The sequence below is a fragment of the Canis lupus genome, chromosome 6, assembly GCF_048164855.1.
Source record: "Canis lupus baileyi chromosome 6, mCanLup2.hap1, whole genome shotgun sequence".
In the NCBI taxonomy this organism is placed as follows: Eukaryota; Metazoa; Chordata; class Mammalia; order Carnivora; family Canidae; genus Canis; species Canis lupus.
This window is the reverse complement of record NC_132843.1, coordinates 26196203-26220640: the sequence shown is the minus strand read 5'-3', so window position 1 is coordinate 26220640 and position 24438 is coordinate 26196203. Positions and strand designations below refer to the sequence as shown.

General features: G+C 38.9%; 1 protein-coding gene across 40 annotated transcripts in view; it reads right to left on the bottom strand.

Annotated features, from left to right (window-relative positions):
• The window catches only part of DTNA (dystrobrevin alpha), a 365257-nt gene that overhangs the window by 184228 nt on the left and 156591 nt on the right, over nt 1-24438 (bottom strand). For all 40 annotated transcript variants that reach the window (XM_072829245.1, XM_072829243.1, XM_072829207.1 and 37 more), the window contains one exon: nt 11773-11902. The gene's annotated coding sequence lies outside the window, so the exon portion shown is untranslated. The remainder of the gene's footprint in view (nt 1-11772; nt 11903-24438) is intronic.

The following is a 24438-nucleotide window of genomic DNA, read 5'->3' as shown; positions in this document are numbered from 1 at the left end:
GACAGAGAGGGTCAGGGAGGTAAGAAGAAATTCTTGTATGTTTCTATGGAAGCTAAATGGGAGTTTTTCAGGAAGGAAGGGGTGGCCTTTGAATTGAAAGCTGCTGAGAAGTTAAGTAAGACGAGAATGGGAAAAGCATTCATTAATTTTAGAATATGGTGATAATGACCATCTTAATAAAAACCTTTTTCATGAAGGGCCACCTGGATGGCTCAGTGGTTGAGCATCTGCCTTCAGTTCAGGTTATGATCTTGGGGTCCTGGGATCGAGTCCCACATTGGGCTCCTCGCAGGGGCCTGCTTATGTCTCTGCTTCTCTCTGTATGTTTCTCATGAATGAATAAATAAAACCACAAAAAAACCTTTTCCATGGAATGGTGAGGGACAGAAAAATAGGAGTTAAGGAAGTAGAGTTAGACTGGGTAAGCAAAAAAATTTTTTTGAGAAAATTGGATTTGTAGGGGAGCAGAGGTCGGGCAGTAAGTTAAAGGAAACATGAAATCAAGGGAATACTTCAAATATAGGAGACTGTAGAAAATATTTACATGCTGAGAAGAGTGGTCCATTAAAGTCAGAGAGACTGATGATATGGGAAAGAAAATGGTTGATGGCATGTGCACAGCCCTAAGAGGGTAAAAGCGGACTAGATACGGAGCACATGTGGAGAAATTGCCTCTCTTGTGACAAGATGAGGGAAGAAGGGTGTAGATGAGGGTATATGTGTACATTTGGGCATGGAAAGAGGGAGTTCCTATCTAGTGGCTTCTATCATCTCAATGAAGTAAGAAGCAAGGTTGCTAGCTCAGAATGAGGAATGTGTAGAAGAATTCCGATGCAAGGGGAGAAGTAATGAGCTAGTCCTTGTGTAGATGAGGAGAATGAGCTGATTATAGAGAGAGTATTGCAAGCACATCTGATGTAGTGTACATGAGTCTAGCATGAGTCTAGCATGCTTAGTTGTGTGACTTTTTTTTGACAAAGCTCAGCCAAAAAGGTATGGATAAGTGAGGGTTCATCTACTTGGTTTGCTATTGCCTGGTGAATATGATGGGAGGGAAGACATGCAAGAGAGTTGAAGGTACATAAAAGGAAAGGGACCATGGAATCTAACCAGGCAAGGAAGGAACTAAGGACAAGAGGTAGTTATTTGACAGGGAGAAAGAACTAGGACAAAAAGCTTCTATAATGAACACAAAGAATTGCAAGTGTGGAGATCAGAACAAAAGATCCAGAAGGGTAGAAAGTAGTGTTTGGAGAGGGAGATATCTTGCTTGTTTTTCTGATGGTAGACATGGTTCAAAGAAGTAGATGGTTGAGGTCAAATGGAGGGATTTATTTTTGGATATAAGGAAGGTGTTGATTGGATCATCCATGCGTATACTGAAGTTATCTAGAACTAAGCACAGAAGCAGTGCCAATCAAAGTTCTGTAGGATACAGAGCTAAACTCTTTCCCTGTGATCTGTGGCTGGGTAGATTTTGTATGGTGAGAGTTGCTGGTGGCTTTCTTCAGCATTGCATTGATAGAGCCTCCTTAAGTATTAATTCAGCACCAGAGGAAAAGAGAGCTGAGAAAGGGGAAAGAAACAAGGTGCCGAGCATAACGTTTGAACTTCTGAATCTACCCTTATCTTAAGCCTAACCATTCCTATTTTGTTAAACTAGCCTGAGTGTTTTTTGTTTTTGTTTTTGTTTTTAGCTTTTATTTATTTGGGAGAGAGAGAGAGAAAGAGCAAGCAAGCATGAGTGGGGTGGAGGGGCAGAGGGAGAGGGAGAAGCAGACTCCCTTTGAGCAGAGAGCTTGATGCGGAGCTCGATCCCAGGACCTGGAGATCATGACCTGTGCCAAACGCAGATGCTTAACCAACTGAGCCATCCAGGCACTCAAGGGTTGTTATTTTAAAGCGGCACAAGTAAGAGTTCTGTTTTAGTTCCTTCTACCTAAATGACACCAGATCTGCCAAATCTTCATTGATTCAGGAAGGATAACTAACTTATCCTTCACAAAGTATGATATAAAGGGCACACTGTAAAAATATTAATATTTAAGTAGCCCAATTAGAACAGAATGGCATCATATGGATGCACTTTGGATTGTGGGCAGTGTTTTCTTCAGAAGGTATAAGGCAGGAGTTTTTTATTTGGTGGGTTGATTTCACCATCCAGCTAAATGTGCTCTTACTCTACACAATTTTCTTTTGCTTCTACATTGCTTTTTAAAACAATGGGTTTTAAAAGGGAGATAAATGTTTCAGAATCCTTAAAAACTCAACTTGAAAAAGGTAATACTGTTAGAGGCTTGAATAAAGAGTGAAAGAGGTGCCTGGGTGCCTCAGTCAGGTAAGCATCCAACTCTTGATTTCAGCTCAGGTCATGATCTCAGGGTCATGGATTGAGCCCCATATCAGGCTAGATGCTCAGTGTAGTGTCTACTTGAGATTCTCTCTCTCCCTCTCCTTCTGTGCCTCTTCCTCCTTGTGAGCATGTGCACACATGAACCGTCTCTCTCAAATAAATAAATATATCTTAAAATAAAAAGACTGAAATATCTGCCCCCCCCCCCAAAAACTGATCAAACAAATTCGTAAGCATTTGGAAAAAGCTGAGAGTGTGAGTCTTAGCAGACATTTCATTCTGTAGAAAGCATATCAAAGATGTTAGGATCTAGTCTTGTTGCTTTTTCAGTCATTCGCTTGTCCCCTATCAGAGCATCGAGAAGAACATTATATTAAATGCTAATTCTCATTCTTATGATTTAATGAGCTACTTCTGAGAAAGCTACTGTTTCACCAGCCCATTAGAAACGTCTGAAATGGCTTGTGCTGAACTAAGGCTTAGGTCACCCAGCTGAAACTAATGTTAATGTTTCAGTTATTCATTTATGTTCTTCAGCCTCTTGGACACACCTCCACTGGTTACTAGGCAACCACAGCTTACTGCCTTTAGTATACATTAAGCATGAACTCTATGTGTGAGTATGGAAAGGGTCTGAATATTTTAATGAGAAGGCAATCATGAGCTGAACTAGACTATTATCTTTATTATTAGGTAAACGTGGGGGACCTCACTATTTTTCAGAAAGTGGATGAATAACACTTTAGTGACAAGCCTTCACGCTTACAGGTGCAACCGTGTACACAATAGCCTCAGAGCTGGAGGATATGGAAAACCTCAAAGGAATCCTTTTGATCAGATGGAGGAAGTCCTGTTCAGAACTGTGTTTAGGACGGGAATTTACAAGCCCTGCTTCTTAGGCCCTTTTAGCTCTTTGGATGGTGGGGAGGGAAAGGCCAGGGGAGCATGGAAAGGTGTTTATATTAGGGTAGTTTTACCACTGTACTTAATGTCTGAAAATGTTTCTTGCTAAAAAGAATTCAAAGTGCTGTGGGAATGTGCCAGAGATTCGGGTGGTGGCATGCTTGGTGTTACTCTGGTGGCACTGTTGGCCATGTAGGAGGGTATGTGAACCCAGCGGGGCTCTATCTGTGCCGGTATAAAATGGAACTTCACTGAATTGAGGTCATAAAAGGCTCATTTACAGCGGCTGAATGGGAAGAATGTAGCCTTCTCTGGAACATGATGAGGCTTTTTTATCTCCAAATGTGCCTTCTGCCGGATGCTACTACTCTGGGAAGAAATTCAACTTCAGAAGAGAAGCCATGTGATACTAGGGTTGTTCGTATGCATCAGGGAGGGATAGTATAAAAATAAGAACACTCTTAGAAAAAGACAGCCACCTTACTCATCTCTGCAGCTAGACCTGGAAGAAAAACTATGGCAAGGATTTATTTGAGACTGAACACGTATCATACACACACAAACAGAAAAATTTCCAGCCCACTGTTACAGAATTGTAAAGAATGATAGGAAAGAGAGCTAAGGTATTCATCTATTTTGATCATTTGAAACAATCAGATTCACGGTATAAGATTTTGCTAAAATAAACTGTATGGATTTAAAAGTCAGGTTTTGAAAGTTACAAAAATCAATTGATGGTGGAGATTCAAGTTAAAACAGTAAACTGTCACCGATATGAATGCACTAACATTAAAGCACGTTGTGATTAACTTTTGTAAACACATCATAATCCTCAGTTTTTGATAGGAAAGCATTGTTCCATCCATTCTCATAATGATCACAGTTTTAAAAAATCATACTTACATAAAGGTAAATAGCATCCTGCAAACTCTTCTGGGACACTAACGGGAAATCGACAGACAAAAGAGAACAGGCAGGGACCTAACCTGGGGCAATGAATAGAAGTCTTATTTTTTCTAAGCTACTATATGTTTATTTTACTCAAAGATAGGCACTGCAGTGTGCATATGCTACTCATATTTTTTTAATTCTTTTTCACTCTGGAATAGTAACAAGTTATCCAAAGCAGTAGACCAAAGGCACAGAGCTGTATCTTTTTGTTTTAATATATGGGGCATTTATAGATTTTCCTATTTTACATTTCTTTTTTAAAGAAACGAGTACGTTACAGTCACACTAGTTGCCATTTTTAGCATCACATTATGCCTGTCAGCACCTGGACTATTTTGTTATTCCCATTAAAGGGCAGTTTGTGGCTTTTATGCTGGGGTTTCAGACATGCGCGTACCAGACAATAAGCAGGATGTGAGCTAGGAAGGCGTTTTGGATTTTGCTCAGCTGTATATCCAACACCTAGCAAAGCTGCTCCTGGTAGTTCTCTAAAGTACTTGATGAATAGTAAATCTACTTCTTTGTATTGTAAATAAAACCCAAATCAATTTCTTAGTCTTTCCTTACATGTAGAAAGTTCTCTTGGAGGAAAGTTAGATCACAAATATAGTAATACTGGCTAGTGTGTTGTATGATGGACAGGAGTTAGGTGGTAGGAGACTCATACAGGTCCTAGTTGTGACTTTGCTGTTAATTTTAGAGGTAGAACTTAATCTCTCGGCCTCCACATCCTCAAATGTAAAATTAAGAGTTGCTATGGCCTCAATGTCTGCCCTGAAGTTCAAATGTTGAAATCCTAATGCCCAATGTGATGTATCAGAATTTGGGAACTCTGGGGTTGATTAGGTCATGAGGATGGAGCCCTCATGAATAGGATTAGTGCTTTTATAAAGGAGGCCTGACAAAGCTGCCTAGCCCCTTCTACATGTGAGGATACAGAGAGCAAGTTTTGCTTCAAACCAGGAAATGGGTCCTCACCAGAATGTGACCATGCTGGTGCCTTGATTTTGTACTTCTCAGCCTGAAGAACTATGAGAAATTAATATCCGTTCTTCATAAGCTACCCAGTCTCTGGTATTTTGTTATAGACGCTTGAATGAACTAACACAGGGGTCTAGGTTAAATAATCTGAAATATCATTTCTGATGCTTAAATCCTATGACTCTAAGACATAATCTATGGCAAATCAAAGTAGGATGCTATCTGAAATAATTATGCCTTATTTATCTCAGGCTCCCAGGTGCCTAACACAGAGCCAGGGAGTATAAGAGATGTCTTATATATTTAAAGAATAAATGAGTGAATGGTCATTATAGGTACAAATGTGGTCTAAGCATCATCAGGACTTTTCACCAGTGGAAGAAACCCTTCTGTATGGATACTGATTTTTGCAATTAAAATGAAGCCAGATATTGGTTTTTGCAAATTTTGAGTTTTATTCATGGCAGTTATTATTCTTATACATGATATTTGAATAGCGTGATTTTTAGAAAAATTCAGAACACATTTATGTACTCTTTTAAGGAGGGCTAACAGTGTCATGTCTACAGAAATTTTTTTATTTTGCATTCCAAACAAACTTTTTATAATTAGTTATAAATATTCACTTCATAAATATTCTTAAGGAGAAAAAAAGAAAAGGAGACAGAAATCCTTGCCTTCAAAAGCCCCCAGCACTAGTGGTGATTCTGCATAATGGATAGCCCTAAAATTCTACCAATCGACAGTATTAGACATCATTTCCAAGCTTATGCTCACAACAGTACATGAGGTTTTTGCATAAATAGTCTCAGAACCACAAGGTGCTGTATCTTTTAAACTCTTGTTGAACAGAAATAGTGCTAATTTTAGCATCAGCCTAAACATAAACTTATTTGCCAATGAGAAAAAAAGATCTGTAGACTTATAAATAGCTTACTCCTCAGGAAATATTTTAAATGGAAAATTTTAGCATTATCTTACATACATATTCTTCTTCTAGGATTAAATTGGAAAGCTCTTTCAGTGAGGCAGTTTGCTGCAGTGGAAAGATAGGACTTCACACTCTCATCCTGCCACTTAGCAGAAATGTGACATTGGCAAGTTACCTACGCTCTTGAGACCCTAGTTTTCTTATCGGAATAAGGACAGAAACTATAGCTAATTTGCAAGGATATTATAAAAATTAAATAGGATAATATTTATGGAGCATCTGCTTTGGTGCTTGGCACAGTGGCACTAGATCCCCTCTGTGAGGTCTCCTGTTCCCTAAGGGAGCTTGTAATGCTGGAAGAAGTGCTATGATCTTCACCACCCTGGAAGCACTCAAGCATATCTCAAAATATGACCCTCCACACTTCATTCAAAACCAAAAAAAAAGAGGAGACTACTGTGAGCTTGGTACGGGTGATTCAAAGTTAAAGAAAAGACTTGGCATTTATTCTTAATGAAAATTTTAAAGGGAAGACAGATAACGTGGGAAGTGGCATGAGGCTGTGAGAGATTGAGATCCCTTTTCTTTCTATTGTCTATAATTGTTGCTGATCTCCTGGTAATGGCCCAAAGGGCTATGTGAACTCAGAGAAAGACTGATAACCGTTGACCCAGGAGAGGTCATTAATGACTTCACTGAAAGTCATTTGGTAGCAGCAACAGCTGTGATGGATCTTGAAGCATGACCGGGATATTGCCAGTCACTGGAGAGTACCTATGTGCATATGGGTGAGGGGGCTTTGGAGAGGAGTATGAATGGCAGGAGAGTCCAGGCAGAAAAATCAGTGTGAGTAAAAGTAAATGCACAAACAGTATGGTTTAGAAAATGTAGATTAGATGATTCCTATGCTAGCAAAGATCAACTGATGAGGAGCAAAGGTAGGTTCTGAAACTCAAGAGGTCTGTTGTGCCTGTATTATTACCTGCTAAGGAATACACGAGACAGATTTTGTTCTGCAGGTGATGATGCAGCCAGCACTGGCTTTGAGATTGAAGTGGCCCAGGGTAATTAGATCATATTGGCTACTGTTCATTGGGCATCTGCTATGTATCAGGAACTGTGCCTTCTTGTTTTATGGATATTATTTTCTAGTCTTCATGACAAATTATACAAAAGTTTTTAGGTAAGGATCTAAGGCTCAGAGAGGTCAAGTAATTCACTGCTTAAAATTACACATTCTTAAATGGAGCAAATGAAATAAAAGGAGGAATAGGATTTTTAAAATATGAATTTCAGATTAAGCCATTAAAGCATAGGAATAATGAGACTTGAATGTAAATTAGGAAGTTGATTTAGACAGTCATGTTTTGTTTTATTTATTTATTTAAAATATTATTTATTTATTTATTTATTCATGAGAGACACAGAGAGAGAAGCAGAGACACAGGCAGAGGGAGAAGCAGCCTCCCTGTGGAGAGCCTGATGCAGGACTCGATCTCAGGATCCTGGGATCACGACCTGAGCCAAAGGCAGATGCTCAACCACTGAGTCACCCAGGTGCCACTTTTTCTGTTTTTTGTTTTTAAAGATTTTATTTATTTATTTGAGAGAGAGAGTGAGCAAGAGAGAGAACACAAGCAGGGGGACGGCAGAGGCAGAGGGAGAAGCAGACTCCCCACTGAGTAGAGAGCCCTTTGCGGGGGGGGGGGGGGGGGGGGCTTAATCCCAGTATCTAGAGATCATGACCTGAGCTGAATGCAGATGCTTAACTGAATGAGCCACCCAGGAGCCCCTAGATGGTCATGTTTTACAACAAAAGGAGAATAGGAACACTGAAAAGAGGGAATCTGTGGTTCAAAGTGAGGCCATTCAAGAGTAGGGTGATATCTCTTAATAAAGGCATGTTCTGAAATGATATAAGGTTTTTAATAAAAAATGTTGCTTCTGTGTTTTAAAGTTACTTGATAATTATATTACATGAGAGAGAGTGAACACAATAATTAAGTGCACAGGGTCTGAAGCCAGACTGTCTGGATTTGAATTTTTACCCCCAATTTAACTTCAGGCAGATGATTTAATCTCCCTGAGCCCAAGTTTCCTTATCTTTCAAATAAGGAGATATAATACTACCTATGTTATAGAATTGTTTAAGCATGAAATGAAGTGTATGTCTCTCTCTATTTTTTAAGTATATGTCTATAAGAATAGTGTTTGGCAGAAAAGAAGAATGCAGTAAGCATTAGCTATCATTGCTTTGGGCCTTAGTCTTTATTCAACAACCATTTATTTAGAAATTATCTACAGTGAACCAAGGATTGGGCCAATTTCCAGGAATACTGAGATGGATTACAGATGATTTCTGCCTTTAAACATATTTGATTTTTTCCAATATCATACTTTGTGGTTCAGCAGAAATACTCCTGACTACGTCTTGTTTAAAGCACTTTCCTGAACTACTTGGGCCCCACAAATTTAAAATCTCCATTTACAGTGCTGCTCATCAGTGTAAGGACTAATACCTCCACTCTGCCTACCCTTCCTCCAATATGACATTAAGATCCATTCAGCCCCAGCTATCTTTTGTGGCATGTTTCCCTTGACCCATCAGGCAACATATGAACTTAGTGAGATTAGCTCAGTAGTCCCCTCCTATTTATGTGTACCAAACCCTCAGAAGCTGAGTGTACATACCACTCCCTCAGGAGTCTCTGGCTTGCTACTTCATTAGACTTCTGTGTGAGGTAGTATGTATTATTAATGGATGCATTTCCTTCCCCGAGAGTATTTTTTTAAAATATGACTTTATAAAGCCTCATTTCCCTAAGCTGGAGAGAAATGTTAATTATTAGAATTTTCAGTGCTGTATCAAACCTAAGGAAGGTTCGTTTTGAGAACATCAGTGATTCACTGCATCTTAAACCACACCATAAAGCTATTCATCCCTGTGTGTCTCAATTTTGGGTTACCAAGGGATCTAAGTAATTCTGCTTGTGATGGCATTTTCACCTTGTCTGAAAGGATTCTCAATTAGGCATTGCAGATTTAACATTAACATTGTTTGAATAGACGAAAACTGTTGAGAGGAGGGACACCGTGTCCTCTTGAATGTATACACAATGCATTATAATGGACAGATGAACAGTCACGATAACCTCTGAGAAAAGATTGAAAGGGAAAATGTCTACATAAATAAATGAGAACGAAATGAAAAAAGCAAAGTACTCGCATCTAAAATAACCAAGTGATTTTATGAAAAGCTATTTGAATATAGCAAGGAAGCCCTCAGTGGGATCATTGAGACAGTGGTGAATTGTTTACCTGCCCAGAAGAGACAGACACAAAGTGGCATCTGATCACTTAGCTTTCTAATAGAGCCCATATTTATTAAAGGAAATGTGAGCAGATCAGATCATAGGGCATCTTCAAGCAGCAAACAACTGTTACTGAAAGAGAGAGGTCAGATCCATAATCAGACAGATCTGAAGCTCCGGACTGAAATGTGAATGCAGAAATGGGAATGAGTCCCTATGAAGCAGTTCTTATCTGTACTCTGTGAAATGTATTTAAAAAGTAACAATCATATTTGGTACATATCTGAGACTTTAAAAAAGATTTTATTTATTCATTTTTGAGAGAGAGAGAGAAAGAAAGAGAGAGAATGGGCAGGGGGGAGGGGCAGAAGCAGACTCTGATGAGGAGAGAGCCGGATGCAGTGCTCCATCCTGGGACCCAGGGATCATGACCTGAGTCAAAGGCAGCCGCTTAACTGACTGAGCCGCCCAATGCCCCCATATCTGAGAATTTAAAAATCTTCCTATTAACTTGATATACAAAATAAGAATATGACAATGATTTTGTTAACAGCAACAAATTAATGCTAATGCTTCTACACACAGCTTAGAATATAGCCTTAAATATATTATATATATTAAATTTTTTCTGGTGTAGAAAAATCAAACTTTACATTTAACCTGAAATGCATATCCTGAGAATCATTCTCATAGGAAGACACAAGTAATCCCTGTTCACTTCTTTTTGTCTAATAGTTTTGGGAGAAATTAATGAAGGACTGTTTGGCCAATGAGAATGTAATCAAGAAAAGAGAAAACACCCTAAGTATTTAAAACAAATGGAATTTAATCTAGAGAAACAGTTGCAGGGATGATGGAAGAATTGAGAGTTAAGCAGGGGATCAACTCCGAGATCAACAGCAGCAGGAAGCCAAAGGCATGACCACCCACACATCTAACGGGAGAAAGGGAAGAGGTGATATTACTGGAGCTCAGAGTTCAAGGTTACTGATGGAAAGTGGGAACAATGAGGTGAGTCTTGGGGGCAGAGGTGGAAATATAGTCCAGAGGGGTCAGTCCCCATGGAACCAGTAGAGTAGGAGCAGAGCAAGGAACAGATAAGAAGGTAAACACTGGCACAGACCAGCAGAACTGGAAAATAGAGTTAAGTAAATATGCTTCTCATCTTCATTTTCTCCTCCAGAAAATGAAGGGCAAATTGAAAATGAAGGGCAATTTGCCCTAGAAAACTAGGGCAAATTGATTTACTGATATTTTTTAAGGGCTCTAAGTTTAGCGCCTGTAACTGTGTTCACCAAACATCTTGTAAATAGATGAAATCACCATTTTAGTTCCACATACAATCTCAATAAACCAAATTTACACACCCCAAAGATTATGAGGGAATGAGCATCTTCACTTTGAAGTTAATAAAAAGTATAAAGGAAGCATTGGCGTCTTCTGCATTAGATGTAGAAAGTGGTCAGTGCTGTGTCAGTTGCATTGTTTTATTCAGAATTGTGAACAGAGGTTTATTCTGATGGAAATCATCATTCTTCAAAGTAGATAATAAAACCACACTTTGAAAACTGGACTCAAGAGGAGGGGGGAAAGCCACACAATTTCCTGCACAAGACCACTCAATTTCCTCCATACCTTTCTATTCTGCTGAGGAATGACAATGGCATATTGCGAACGAACAGTAAAGCACCAATTTGCAGGCTTATGTCTTTTGTAGCATGGAAGGGTAATTATGGATGATGAGGTAAAAAATATTTATCCATTATGGCCAAGCAAAACAAAGCTTGATGTGTGTGAGCATATGTGTGTGCTTAATCATACATGGCAGTTTAAAAACTACACCTAACCTAAACCATGTCCTACTTTAAGCAGTATAAAATCTCGCCATGGGCAGCCTTTGAAATGTTAGCCTTGTGTGGCACACATAGACTTGTTAATGATTAAACTGTCATTACCACCATCAAATTTTCCTCCAGTTTATGCCATGAAAACATAGTTTTGTCTCATTCTGGCTTATTACTCTGATGCTAAATACTTTTATATATTTAAAAAATTAGATGACCTTTAGAATAGAATGAAGTACTATGGCATTTGCTTAATAGAAACGAGGAAGAATGTCAGGGTGTCTGTATGTCATACCTCATACTCCAGGTGATTTGACACAACAACAAAATCACAAAAGGCACGTAAAAACGAAGTCTTTCACTGTGTGGCACCCCCACTAGAAGTACAGAACATCGATAACATTTAACCCCATTTTCTTTTCATGCAAAGCAGAGAAGCACTTTGAAGAGGAAATAGGGCAAAGTCCATCTTAAATTCTTTGTTTTAGATACACTCACCTAAAATTCAATGAAGAAACAGCATGAACTTTCCAAAACCATCTATGTTCTCTTCTTTGAAATGGCAGTTAACTATGGCATTTAGAGGCTTCCCAAGCACTTCATCCAGGGATAGGTAAATTTTATTTATCTGCAATGAGAAAGTATACTTTTATTTAGCTAAGCAACTTACACTTACACGTTTATTACAGAAATAGGAAGCCAAAATGGGCAGATCGAGAACATATGGTATATTACAAATCCCCCCATATACTAATAATCCCTTTAGTTGAATTTCTAATATTCAACTAAAAGCCTTCATTTTCATTTACTATAAGAAATGTTTATAAAAATGGATGTTTGTGCCAGAAACCACTGTATGGGTGAGTATGGTGAGGCCCAGGCAGGTGAGGTGACTGTCCAAGATTAAGCACCTGGTTGGTAACAGACAGTGGCCTTGAACCTTGGGCTCCTGACATACCTCTTTATTTTTAGTTGATTAAAAACCCAGAAATGGGAAAATATGGAATCTCCTGTGTTTTCCAAGTAGGTAATTTTCTGGAATATTGTGTTACCATAATTTCTACCAAAGCCAAGGAAATTACAGCTGAGGTTAGAGTTAGGTTAGACCAGCATTTCCTCTAATGATTTAAGCCTGAGCAATCATAGGTAGATATCCTACAAGAGCAGACTACCCCAGAGACAACCTGACATTATTCAATGATTTGTATGATTTATGATGTTATGTAGTAATAACATAAATAATAAATAGTTTGTAAAATTGCCTGTTAATGTTTCTTAACAAAGCTGAATGATTTTCTAATCTTTTGCCTTCTCGGAAAACTCACAGATAAGAAGTGGAAGAGAGAGGTTCTAGTTGGCACTTTCCAGCAGATTCCCCAGTGGTGACCCAGGCATTCACTCACTATCTGCCATTGCTAGTCTTTCCTACCAATCTTTCTCATCCTTCCCTTGCCTCTTCCCCTCCTTACCAACACACAGACTGGATGTTACACCTTAAGTGCTGGAGAGCCTGTAGCAGCAGGGAGCTGAAGCTCGGGAAATCCCATGTTAAAGATGAAGGAAAACAATGGGAAGGGATCATAGAAAATAAAGGGGAGAAGGGGTCTGATGGCTGCAGGGGTAGAAAAGGAAGGTATGGGAGCCCAGCTCTACACCCCGGATGGGAGAAAGGTGCCATCTTGTCTCCAGCTCCACACCTCCACTTCCCCTGACCACTGACTTCTTCAACCCTGGTTATCGAAAAGAATTACAGTAACTATTTTAGCTCTCGTGGCTTCTGGCAACCTGTGATTTTAGGTTCCTAGGGAAAGTTCTATACAATAACTCCCTCTTGCTCTAAATCAAGTTTTTAGATATGTTCATTATTGTAGGAGATTTATTTCACAGGAGATAAAGACATTTTCACTACATAATTAACCCTTGTTCTGTGTCACCTTAGAACCCAGCTATCTTTCCCCATACTTAGATTCCAGGTACATACATGTATTTGGTATTCTTTGAATTAAATGTATTATTACAACAGTAGTACTTTCTTTTTTTTTAAAGATTTTTAAAAAATTTATTTATGAGAAACACACACACACACACACACACAGAGAGAGAGAGAGAGAGAGAGAGAGAGAGAGAGAGGCAGAGACACAGGCAGAGGGAGAAGCAGGCTCCATGCAGGGAGCCCGACGTGAGACTCGATCCCGGGTCTCCAGGATCATGCCCTGGGCTGAAGGTGGCGCTAAACTGCTGAGCCACCCAGGCTGCCCACAACAGTAGTACTTTCAAACAATTTTTGTTTTCTTAAAGTACATGCTCCTTTTTTTTCTTTTCAAATTGAGAGTTCAGGTAAATTAGAGCTATGCATCTGGGAATAAGTTGTATCTTAAAAATATTCTCTCTTCCTCATGAATGCAGCTCTCTGAGCCCCCACATTAGGAAATAAAATGGAAATATTACACAATCTTATATATTTCTATATAAGACTATATCATGTATATTACACACATAGAGAAATTGACATCTAGCTGTATCTGCAATAGTCACTCAAGAAATCCTTTGGTTTTGGCTTGGGGACCTCTTAGGATCATGCTGCTGGTGTTTGCTCTTCTACCTGGCAATTTGGGGAAAAATGTTTTGCATTTTTGTCTTTTTTCTAGGTTCCTGGGTTACCTCAGACTGTAAGAGACAATGAGGGAGACGATGTTCAGATGGAGATGCTGTGTTAAAGTAACCCATGGGTTGGCTCAGGTTGCATGACTTGACTAGATCTATGACTTCAATAAAAGTTGCAACCTGAGTGATACCTTGATTGTAAGCTAGCTTCCATGTTTGCTATTCCTTCTCCACCAACAGTGGCCCTTATTCAGCTTGTATGTCACAGGCAGTGATCAAAAGCAGATGTCGAATCTGGAAGTAGCTCTCTCCCTACCCAGCCTGGATTCTCTGCCCTGTGACTACTCCAGAGTACACAGAGCTGAGTTTCTAGAATTCTTTCTACTCTGAGCCGCAGGGTGATAGTCTCCCAAAGTGCCACTGAATTAAAGGCATCCATCCTACTCTCTCCTCTTGCTGTAGCCCACTGGACACTGGCAAAGCAAAAGTCTCACATGAACTCTGAGTGGGAATAAAAAACAATACCTTCCTCTCTTCAAAGTCTTATTTAAATTCTACATCAGCTACAAAATTCTTGTTTGAATGACTTGTGACTAGAAATTAAAATTTAACATCATGAGATAAAATTAAATACTGTCTCTTTTTTTCCAGCTCCCTGAAAAGCTCCCAGCCACTGTCTGATTGGAGGTAGGAGTCAATATCTTACCACAAGAGAAAGGAATATTTTGGTCATTGGGGGTACTCTGTTTTAGATATGGTTGGGTAGATGTGGCAGGAGGCAGATTTTTTGCTTAATAAAATAAACTCCTCAAAACAGAGCACACAAAAATAGAATGGGTCACCTAAGAAAAGAGTAATTTTCAAACTAATGGTATCAATCTAACTGAGGCTCAATAATCACTTGTGGTGGTGGGATTTGGTCAAGGGCATGTATTCATTACACAAGGGTGGCATGAGTGGGCACTCCCAACTGAGATTAAATAGAAGCTAGCCTGATATTAGACTGGACTGGAGTTAATAATCACATTTTGTCCATAATTATGCCCTTACTGATCTTCCCACCTAAAATAGTACTCCTTTCTCATTCTCTACTGCTCATTCTGATATATTCTCCTACATGGCACTTCCATTATTTCTTTATTCATTCTTTGTCACTTCACATTAGAATATAAGCTCCACAAAGGCAGTAATTTTGTTCATTACTATATCCCTGCTGCTCAGAACACTGCCTGACACATAGTAGGCCTTCAGTACTATTTAATGCATGAATAATACATACAAATTTACATATCTCTTTTCTTATAAATATTTGATCCAATTTCCTCTTTCTTACTTCTATCAGTTTTCACCATGCTGGAAACAATTTCATCACAGTTGGAAGAATTCAAAGGTTGGGACATATGGGCGGCTCAGTAGTTGAGCGTCTGCTGTTGGCTCAGGTCATGATCCCGGGGTCCTGGGATCAAGTCCTATATCATGCTCCCCGCAGGGAGTCTGCTTCCCCTCTGCGTATGTTTCTGCCTCTCTCTCTCTGTCTCTCTCTCTCATGAATAAATAAATAAAATCTTAAAGAAAAAAGAATTCAAAGGCCTTTATTCACATTGAAAAAGTAAAGAACCCTAGTAAGTATTTTATCTACTTTCATAGTTACGTAGGAAAAAGATAGTCTACAAGTTCAAAGGCAGATTGAGGATGGTGCTCTCCAATATTTATTTGGTAGTCTTTTCTTTTTTAGTTATGTTTGGGAGACTACAGTGCTAGGAGTCTAACCTACTAGATATCAGAGGCTAGGATAGAGCCCACTTTCAGATCACTTTTAAGTCATAGGGGGTCTTCTGTAGTATGAGAAGCAGCTGCAGGTGATGATGACCATGGACTTATAGAGGGTGCTCCAGGGAAATGCAAAGATGGAGAGCCATACTGCATTCAGAAACATATGACACTTGGTCTTTTCTGGTGTTTGACATTGCCAGTTGGCTTAAATTGTAGGGGCCACTAAAAGTTTTTGGCAGAGAATGATGAAAGACTCTTGAGAAATAATATCTAGTTGTCCAAATAATTTCTCAACAACTGAAACAGGTTCTGTTTTGTTTCTGGGTGACTCTTTGTTGTCACATTCACAAATACTAGGTTCCCATGCCAGTGCTGAGGCTGAGCTTAGGGTTCTGGCCACCCCTCTTCTGCAGACACAGCATCAACCAGATCCTCAACAACAAAGAAGATGCTGTAAGGGGAAGGAAAACAATTCTGAAAGGTGCAGCATCTTCTGGTGTTGTAGAAAGAGGACTGAACTATGATCAGAAGTTGGGGTTTTATTTTTATCTCTATACTAACTATTGGGCAAGTCATTTACTGTTAACTGGGTTTCAGTGTTCTCATAGTAAACTGAGTATTGGTCTAGACCAATGGTGCTCAATCCCAGGGTGACCTTGGACCACCCCAGGACATTTGGTAATGTCTGGAGGTATCTTTGTTGTGGAGGGAAAGTAGATGCAACTGACATCTAGGAGGTAGAGGCCATGGATGCCACTGAACATCCTATAAAGTAAAGGACAGCCTCAACAACAACAAAATAATTATCCAGTCCAAATGATAGTAGTGCCATTTAGAACCATCCAGACCCTGGTCTAGATGGTTAAAGTCCCTCTCAGTTCCCAAGATCATTCTGTAAGTTTGTCACTGGTCCCATCCAGACCTCTGAAGTTGCCCCAGGTAAGCCTAATTCCCCTTCTGAAGCTTCCTTCAACTCTATAAACCACATTGAACTCCTTCCTACACCTCCCAGCTCTGTTCTTAGATGCCCTCCACCCCCAGACCTTGATGTTTCACACCAGCCTTTGAGTTCATTCCTTATAGCTCACATGACCATGTAAAACTTCCAGGGATTTTCTTATCTCTCTGTAAGAACATAAGCAGCCTGAGGCCAAGGGCTGTCTTGTTTATTTCCTCCTCATCTTTAACCTGTCATCTTTCATGATGAATAATTCTTTTTGTTAAATGTTTGTTTGAGGAAATGACTGGTGGTGTAACAATTAGCAAACAGGAAGCTCAGCATTATCTTACTTGGTTCCTACACGGGTTTGTGGTATACACTTACTCAGATCATATACTTACCAGCTTACGAATGTCAATGTGCCTTAGGAATCGGCACTAAGATGGATGTGGGATAGTGATCCTTGGACTAGTTTGAGAATCACCCCAAACACAATGATAGTAGGTCAGAGTCAGAGAGAACACTGTTGGGAAAGAGGCCTTTCTGGATGCTTTGTAGCTGGAGAGAGGATAGTGCTCAGGGACACTTGGGCACCCTCCCTATTCTAAGGATTTGTTCTTGTTGACACAAGAGTTCAGCTGGAGAACCAGTCAGGTCTTGGCTGTTTGTACATATTTCCTATTAAGGGCATAATAGAACGTTGCTTCAAGCTCTTAGGATAAAGAGGCTGTGGCACTGGGACAGTTTAGCTGTTCAGACCCAGTGTGGCTCCATCACAGAAGGGCAAGATCATGCAGCCTGGTGGACTCCTCCCACCAGGGATTCTAGGTCCCAAAGGAAACCCTATTGAGACTGGCTGCATTTGTCCCTATGAAGGTTTTAAGTCTGTCCAAATAAGGAAATTATCTAATTTCAGAGGGAGTCACATGCCTGTCATTTCCATCCCTCAGATTACAGCCTAATATGGCAGACACGTGGGCTACCTTCACAATTTAAAAATGCACAGGTACCTATGCAGGGAAAGTAGAGTCCCTGCCATGCTGTTGCTTCTCAGTTACCTTCATTCTTATTCCCTGTAACATGTCAGAAGACCTCGAGAGAATGTTTGAGCAACTGTAAGACAGCAAGCAGCAGGGTGTTCAGTTTCCCTCCCAATATTTCACCACTAGACAAGGATAAAACATCATACTTCATCACTCAGGCTAGAGTAAGATACAGCAGAGAGAACCACAACATTTGGACAAAATAGCTGTCAGAAGGAATGGACATATACATTCAGCAGTGAATGCAGAATTTTTTACACTGTAAAGCCAGAGGCCTGCCAACATTCAGGAACTCTTAAGGAAAAACTATGGTGACTTGCCTGTCAACATCAGTTCAGCTGGCTATTCAGTCAACTGTTTTAAAGGTGCTCAGAAGGAAGAAGGTGGCTTATAAAGAATTTCTCAGTTTTGTTTTATGTGTGGATTTTTTTTCCAGAGGGAATGCCTTTGTGTTTCTTTCCATTATATCTTACTGTAAGGATAAGGCAGTTGTTTACCAGATATTTGGCTTTTAAAAAGACATCCCCTGCCTTGTATGTTTAATGACTTGCACTGCACCTGGCCTATGCTCCTCAAAGAGGGGTTCAATCATTAAGAACTCACTTGTGGGCCACAGATACTAAATAAGAATAAATAAGAAATATAAAAACGATTAGGGGATCCCTGGGTGGCGCAGCGGTTTAGCGCCTGCCTTTGGCCCAGAGCGCGATCCTGGAGACCCGGGATCGAATCCCACGTCAGGCTCCCGGGATGGAGCCTGCTTCTCCCTCTGCCTGTGTCTCTGCTTCTCTCTCTCTGTCTATCATAAATAAATAAATAAATCTTTAAAAAAAATAAAAACGATTAGCAATATGCTGGTATTTATGAACAAACAAGTTTGATAAAAATGGATCAAGAGATGAGGCTGGAAACTTACAAAATTATTTTGGTAATCAAAGTAACTTTCTTTTTAGGAAATGTGGAGAATATAGTACATTATGGAGAAAGTTAATGTCACCCACATTACACTTTCTGGAAGCAATCCCTGTAAAGAAGATTTTATACATTTACTTCCAATTTTATATATATATATATATATATATATATATATATACACACACACACATATATGTATTTACATACACATATATACACACACATAATTTTTAATGAAATTGATGGATTATAAACTATAATTTTGTTTAAAGTTTTTTGTTTGTTTTCCTTTTTGTATTCTATTATTAGTGATCTATACATATTCAGCATAAATACTCCCCCTACTTTAAAAAAAAGATTTATTTATTTAGGGGCACCTGGGTGGCTCAATTGGTTAAGTGTCTGCCTTTGGCTCAGGTCATGATCCTACAGTCCTGGGATCCAGCCCCACATTGGGCTCCCCACTCAGCAGGGAGAAGGAGAGAAAAAATCTCTAAGTAGACTCTGCACTGTGTGTGGAGCCCAACGTAGGGCTCAATCTCATGACCCTGAGATCCTGATCTGAGCCAAAATCAAGAGTCAGATACTTAATATGCTGGGCCAGCCGATACTTCCCCTTTTTTTGGCTATGAGATTATTTCATCAAGCTTACTAATTAAAGGATATGACATATATGAAGATATGGGACATCTGTAGTCACTAAATGATTCTTTAGTCTCTTCCAGCACTTGGACACACTCACATTTACACCAACCACATTTCTGCTACATTTCAGGGTAAGGCAGTAGATCATCCTAAGTAGTGCTTATTTTGTTATGGAAACCTCTGTTGCACAAAGCCCATGTTCCACAATATCAGATAAAGAGAAGTCATTTTCCAAGAATACAGGTTTAAAGAGAGTGATTATCTCATATTTTACCTTTTTAAAACCAATGAATGTCTTCTTTACTTAGACAAACAATCATTAAACTTAACTATCTCCAGTTTTCCTAGATGAAAACCTCATTTTATGAATTAAGTAGAACATGCAACTAAAACAGAGTATAGGCAACAAGCACTCCATAGTGATGACCTCATTAAACCTTTAAACTCTCCATGTTGAAATTAATTCCAAGTAGGGCATAAATATTAACATATTTTTTGCTGCCCAGGAAAAAAATATTTACCCAAGATCTGTCTTTTGTCTCTTGCATCACAGTGTACCTGCCAATTTGGTCAAAAGAGAATTAAATTGAACTTGGAGAGTTGAATCAAAATGTGCCAAAGATGAATTCAATTAATTTCTAAGAAGATAACTTTTAATTAGCCACATGCAGGTATAGATTCTACTGGAATCTTCCCAAGAATACGTGACCAACAGTGTCTCACTCAGATTTTGTGTTCCTTCATTTGTTAAAGCACTGCACAATTCTAAGAGATTAATGATACAATGTGATCTGATGTAAATGTGCCTGTTTGATTTTACCATGATGTTAAAGATCAAAACAAATAGAAAAGAAGGAAGGGAGGGAGGGAGGAAGGGAGGGAGAGAGGGAGGGAGGGAGGGAGGGAGGGAGGGAGGGAGGAAGGAAGGAAGGAAGGAAGGAAGGAAGGAAGGAAGGAAGGAGAACGAAAGAAAGAAAGAAAGAAGGAAAGAAGTTGTGAAACTGGATAGAAGGGGAAAAAAACCCAAAATTAAGGAAAGATTTTCTAGGACCTTAGCCAGTTACCTTAGTGACCTTAAAAAAGGAGGGCCTGGGTGGGGGCATCAATGTTTGTATGCAGAGTACCAAACCTCCCACAAATAGCCTGAATTAATTTTTTGTATTAAGCACATGGAATTCCACATTTTAAAAACATATCACTCTTCTCTAATATGCACAAAACCTAACATAAAGCTCACCCTTATAAAACAATAGGTATGCAAATGCAGAGTTATTTGGATGCAATTCCAGTGACAAACTCACTCGCAGGAAAACTAGATTCTTATTTATTTATTTATTTGCTTGTAATATTTCTTGTACATCTTGTTTCCCCAGAAACAAATATTTATGTGAATAATCTGGATGGGTCTTTTCATAGACAAAGAAATACATTTTTTTTTCTGGAAATCATAAAGAGAGAGAAAGATCTGATTCTGGGAATGAATGTTCAGGCTTTGTCCTTCAGTGATTATTTCTTCCTTGACTGATGGCCTTGAATATGCCATATGCTTAGTGGCCACCTGAGGGCTACTGAGAACCTGACTCACTATTTTCATCTGACTTAGAAGGGATGAATAGCTTCTGTAAAAATGAAGATAAAAGATATAGCATTTAATTCGATATGAGTAAAGTGCCATGCCACTTTGAAGTGTAAAAAAAAAAAAAAAAGGATACTCCACATCACAGTTTCTCATTTTGTTTTGAAAACCCCAAGAGCTTTTGTTTATATGTGTTAGATCTATCAATATTTACCTATTAGAAATTGACTTAATATTCATTTATTAAAAAAAAGAATATTCATTTATTGACTTAAAGATATTTATTTATAGGGGATCCCTGGGTGGTTCAGTGGTTTAGTGCCTGCCTTCAGCCCAGGGCATGATCCTGGAGTCCCGGGATCAAGTCCCGCATCAGGCTCCCTGCATGGAGCCTGCTTCTCCCTCTGCCGATGTCTCTGCCTCTCTCTCTCAGTCTGTGTCTCTCATGAATTAATAAATAAATATCTTTTTAAAAAAAGATATTTATTTATAACTTTATTTACATAACAATGATAAACCTATTAGATATAACAAGTAACACCTATTTTTAATAAAATAGTAATATTTTCCAAACAAAAAATATAGTGAGAAGTATGGCATGGTTTTATATTTCAGAAAATCTCTTTGATGTTTGGCTGAAAGAAGATAGCAGAAACCTGCCTCTGTATTTAACCTATGGCAATAAGTTGTTTTGGTTGAAGAACATGAAGAAACTCCAAAATTACAGATACACAGCTTGCAAAAGTAGTATTTGATAGTTTTTCAGATGACTGTGGATATTTTTCTTTGATATGACACTGAAACTCAGCGAGCAGTTGTTTCTTAAAGGTGGGTTGCAGTGTGGAAACTGAGCCATATCAGTGAACCTTGCATAATTCATGACATTAACATTCATTATCTGTCTCAGAATTTGTACAGATTTTTTTACTCCTTTATGGTCTCATAGCATTGTCTATTTGGGAAGTATTGGCTCACTGAGTTATCCAGATCTTCCAAATGTTGATGCTTTTCATTTTCAATGACAAAAAGTCTTATTTGTTAATATCCCCATCAATCTCATCAGAAAAGGCTTTTAGGTATTGGGAAGCTGTCAAGCTCACAGTGGCAGGTGCAAGCTTTCCAAAATTCTAATTTTTACTTCAAAGTTTGAATTTTATCATTGTCAGAAAACACTGTTAGTTTTCTCTGAAGTGACAGGCTCACTTCATTCATTTTCAAGGAAAACATTGCCAAATGCCATGTCTGAATAACCATAGTTTGTCTGCCAGTTGTTCTTTCGAGTAAACAAGTTGTTCTATGAAAGAAGTGGCTAGTTCAGTTTGCACACCAAACAATTTTACTTGTAGGCAATCATTGTCTCTTAGAATATTTTGAGAACTTTATGCACACTTCCCACATCCTCAAACAGAATATTAAAAAGATGTGTACTTGAGTTTCAGGATTTAATTAGATTTTTGTTGTTGTTGCTAACATTTGCTTGCTTTGTTTTTTTACTGTAAATGCATGGCACTGAAGAATATAATTACTACCAGGACACGCTGGTACAACTGCCTTGGTTGTAATAAGGTTACAGTCAGTTTTACCCACCATTACTTCTACATCATCAGTGCAAATGTCCACAAGGTAAAAAGAGCAAATAACACGTTAGAATTATTACTAAAGTAGTTTGACCTCAAGGGTTCCTTAAAGGTGTCTTGGGGACCTCACTCTGAGAACCATTGCCCTAGGAGGAAGGGAATATAGTAAGGAGGTTGAGTAAAGGCTCTGTGATTGTGGACAGACTGAATCTCTGTGATATTGGGCAAGTTGCATAACCACCAAGCCCCATGTGCCACACTTCTAAAACAGGAATAATGGATCTTACCTCACAGGGTAATCCAAAGATTAAAGGAGATCACTTAGGACAGCACCGGACACATAGTAAATGCAATAGATATTGACTATGATTATTAATATTTATATTACCACTTAAAAATACTTTATTCATTTATTTGAGAGAAAGCATGAGCTGAGGGGCAGAGGGAGGGGGACAAGCGGACTCCCCGCTGAGCCTGATGTAGGGCTCCATCCCAAGACTCTGAGATTACTACCTGAGCTGAAGTCAGACACTTAATTGACTGATCCCCCCAGGCACCCCTATTACTACTTTTTTTAAGATCAAGAAGCAATGAAATGAGTAAATCAGAATATCTGCTGTACTTGCCGGAATTTGTTTATGCTATGCCAATCCAACTTTAATTCTAATTTCCTCTGTGGGTACAAACTGCATGCAGATATGTTTCTTTTTCCCTATATTGAGTGCAAAGATTTGTCCTTCATATACCGGTTTTGCAAATCCTTGTGTAGTTAGTCATAAGAGATATTTCTTGGTAGTTAGAGTCCGTGGTGATAAATGAGAGATGGTCTTTTGACTGAGACCCACGATCCACCAATCCCTTATCATATGTGGGAAGCAGATATTACCAATGCTTTACACTATGATCAGAAAGCTAGATCACAAGGTGTTAAAAAGACCCCTTTTGCCTAAGACTGAGACTAAACACTTGAGAAATCTTTCCTAGAATGTTTATACCCTTGCCCAAATCTCAGTCCTTTAGATTTTACCACTTTGTGGAGAAAACTGAATTCAAGGAAAATAGACACTAAAGAGAAAAGGGAACAAGTGGGTACTTGCTTCAACAAAGGGCAAGGAATGTGTGTATTTGTGTGTCTGTGCACACGCGCATGCACGTGCATGAGTGCATACGTGTGCACAAGTGCATGTGGATCTTGTACTCTCACAAACAGTAATTTGGCAGAGACTGAGTACTGGAAAACTCTAAGCTCACAGCCCCATATAACTGATAGAAATGGGGAATAGGTGGGTATAAGGCAAAGAGACCCAGGCACAGTGTGCCTGCATATTTTATCTCTATGTATATTTTTTACTACCTCAAAGAAATATGCTCTCTCTTACTTTCCTTGAAATTATAAGAGATTCACTTGGTCTATTTTTTTTTTTTTTTACCACTTTTGATAGTGACCTGAGTTAAAAAAAACCCCAAAGGGCAAAGCTGTTTACAACAAGAAGACAATGATGCAAGCTTATTTATACATGATATTTGGTTTCAGTGTTGGGAAAAATAAAAGAGTGGTAGTGATGGAGTTGAAATGAAGACTGTGTTCCCTATATAAGGACAGCACCTCCCTCTGGCTGTACCACGTAGAAGCATGGATCCACAATAGCTACAATGTCCTATTTTCACGTTCAGGATGGAAATCTGGATTTTTACATTAAATCTTCAAATTTATAAAATGTTGCCTCAAACTGGATAGGACAAACAAATAATGTTTGCAGGGTTTGCAAGCTGCCAAATTTTAGGTTTCTCCTAAGATACAATTATATTTCTCTTCCACCTCATGGGCCAATAAACTTGGCATTTGACTCACTCCATCACTACTCATTGAGGGTTCAGAGGTGGAAACAAGATAGAGAGGAGCCTTGATCTCCCTCCAGTGGTGAGAAAGTGCCAAAACAACTAGCTGAACACTATGCAGCTCACATGTGAAACTCGTTAAAATCAGCAAAGCTGACTCTGGCTATTCCGTGTGAGATGTGAATCATATAGTAATTTTAATGTTGGTGCAGATTAGACTGTATAGACATGAATATATGAGTCTAGTGTAAA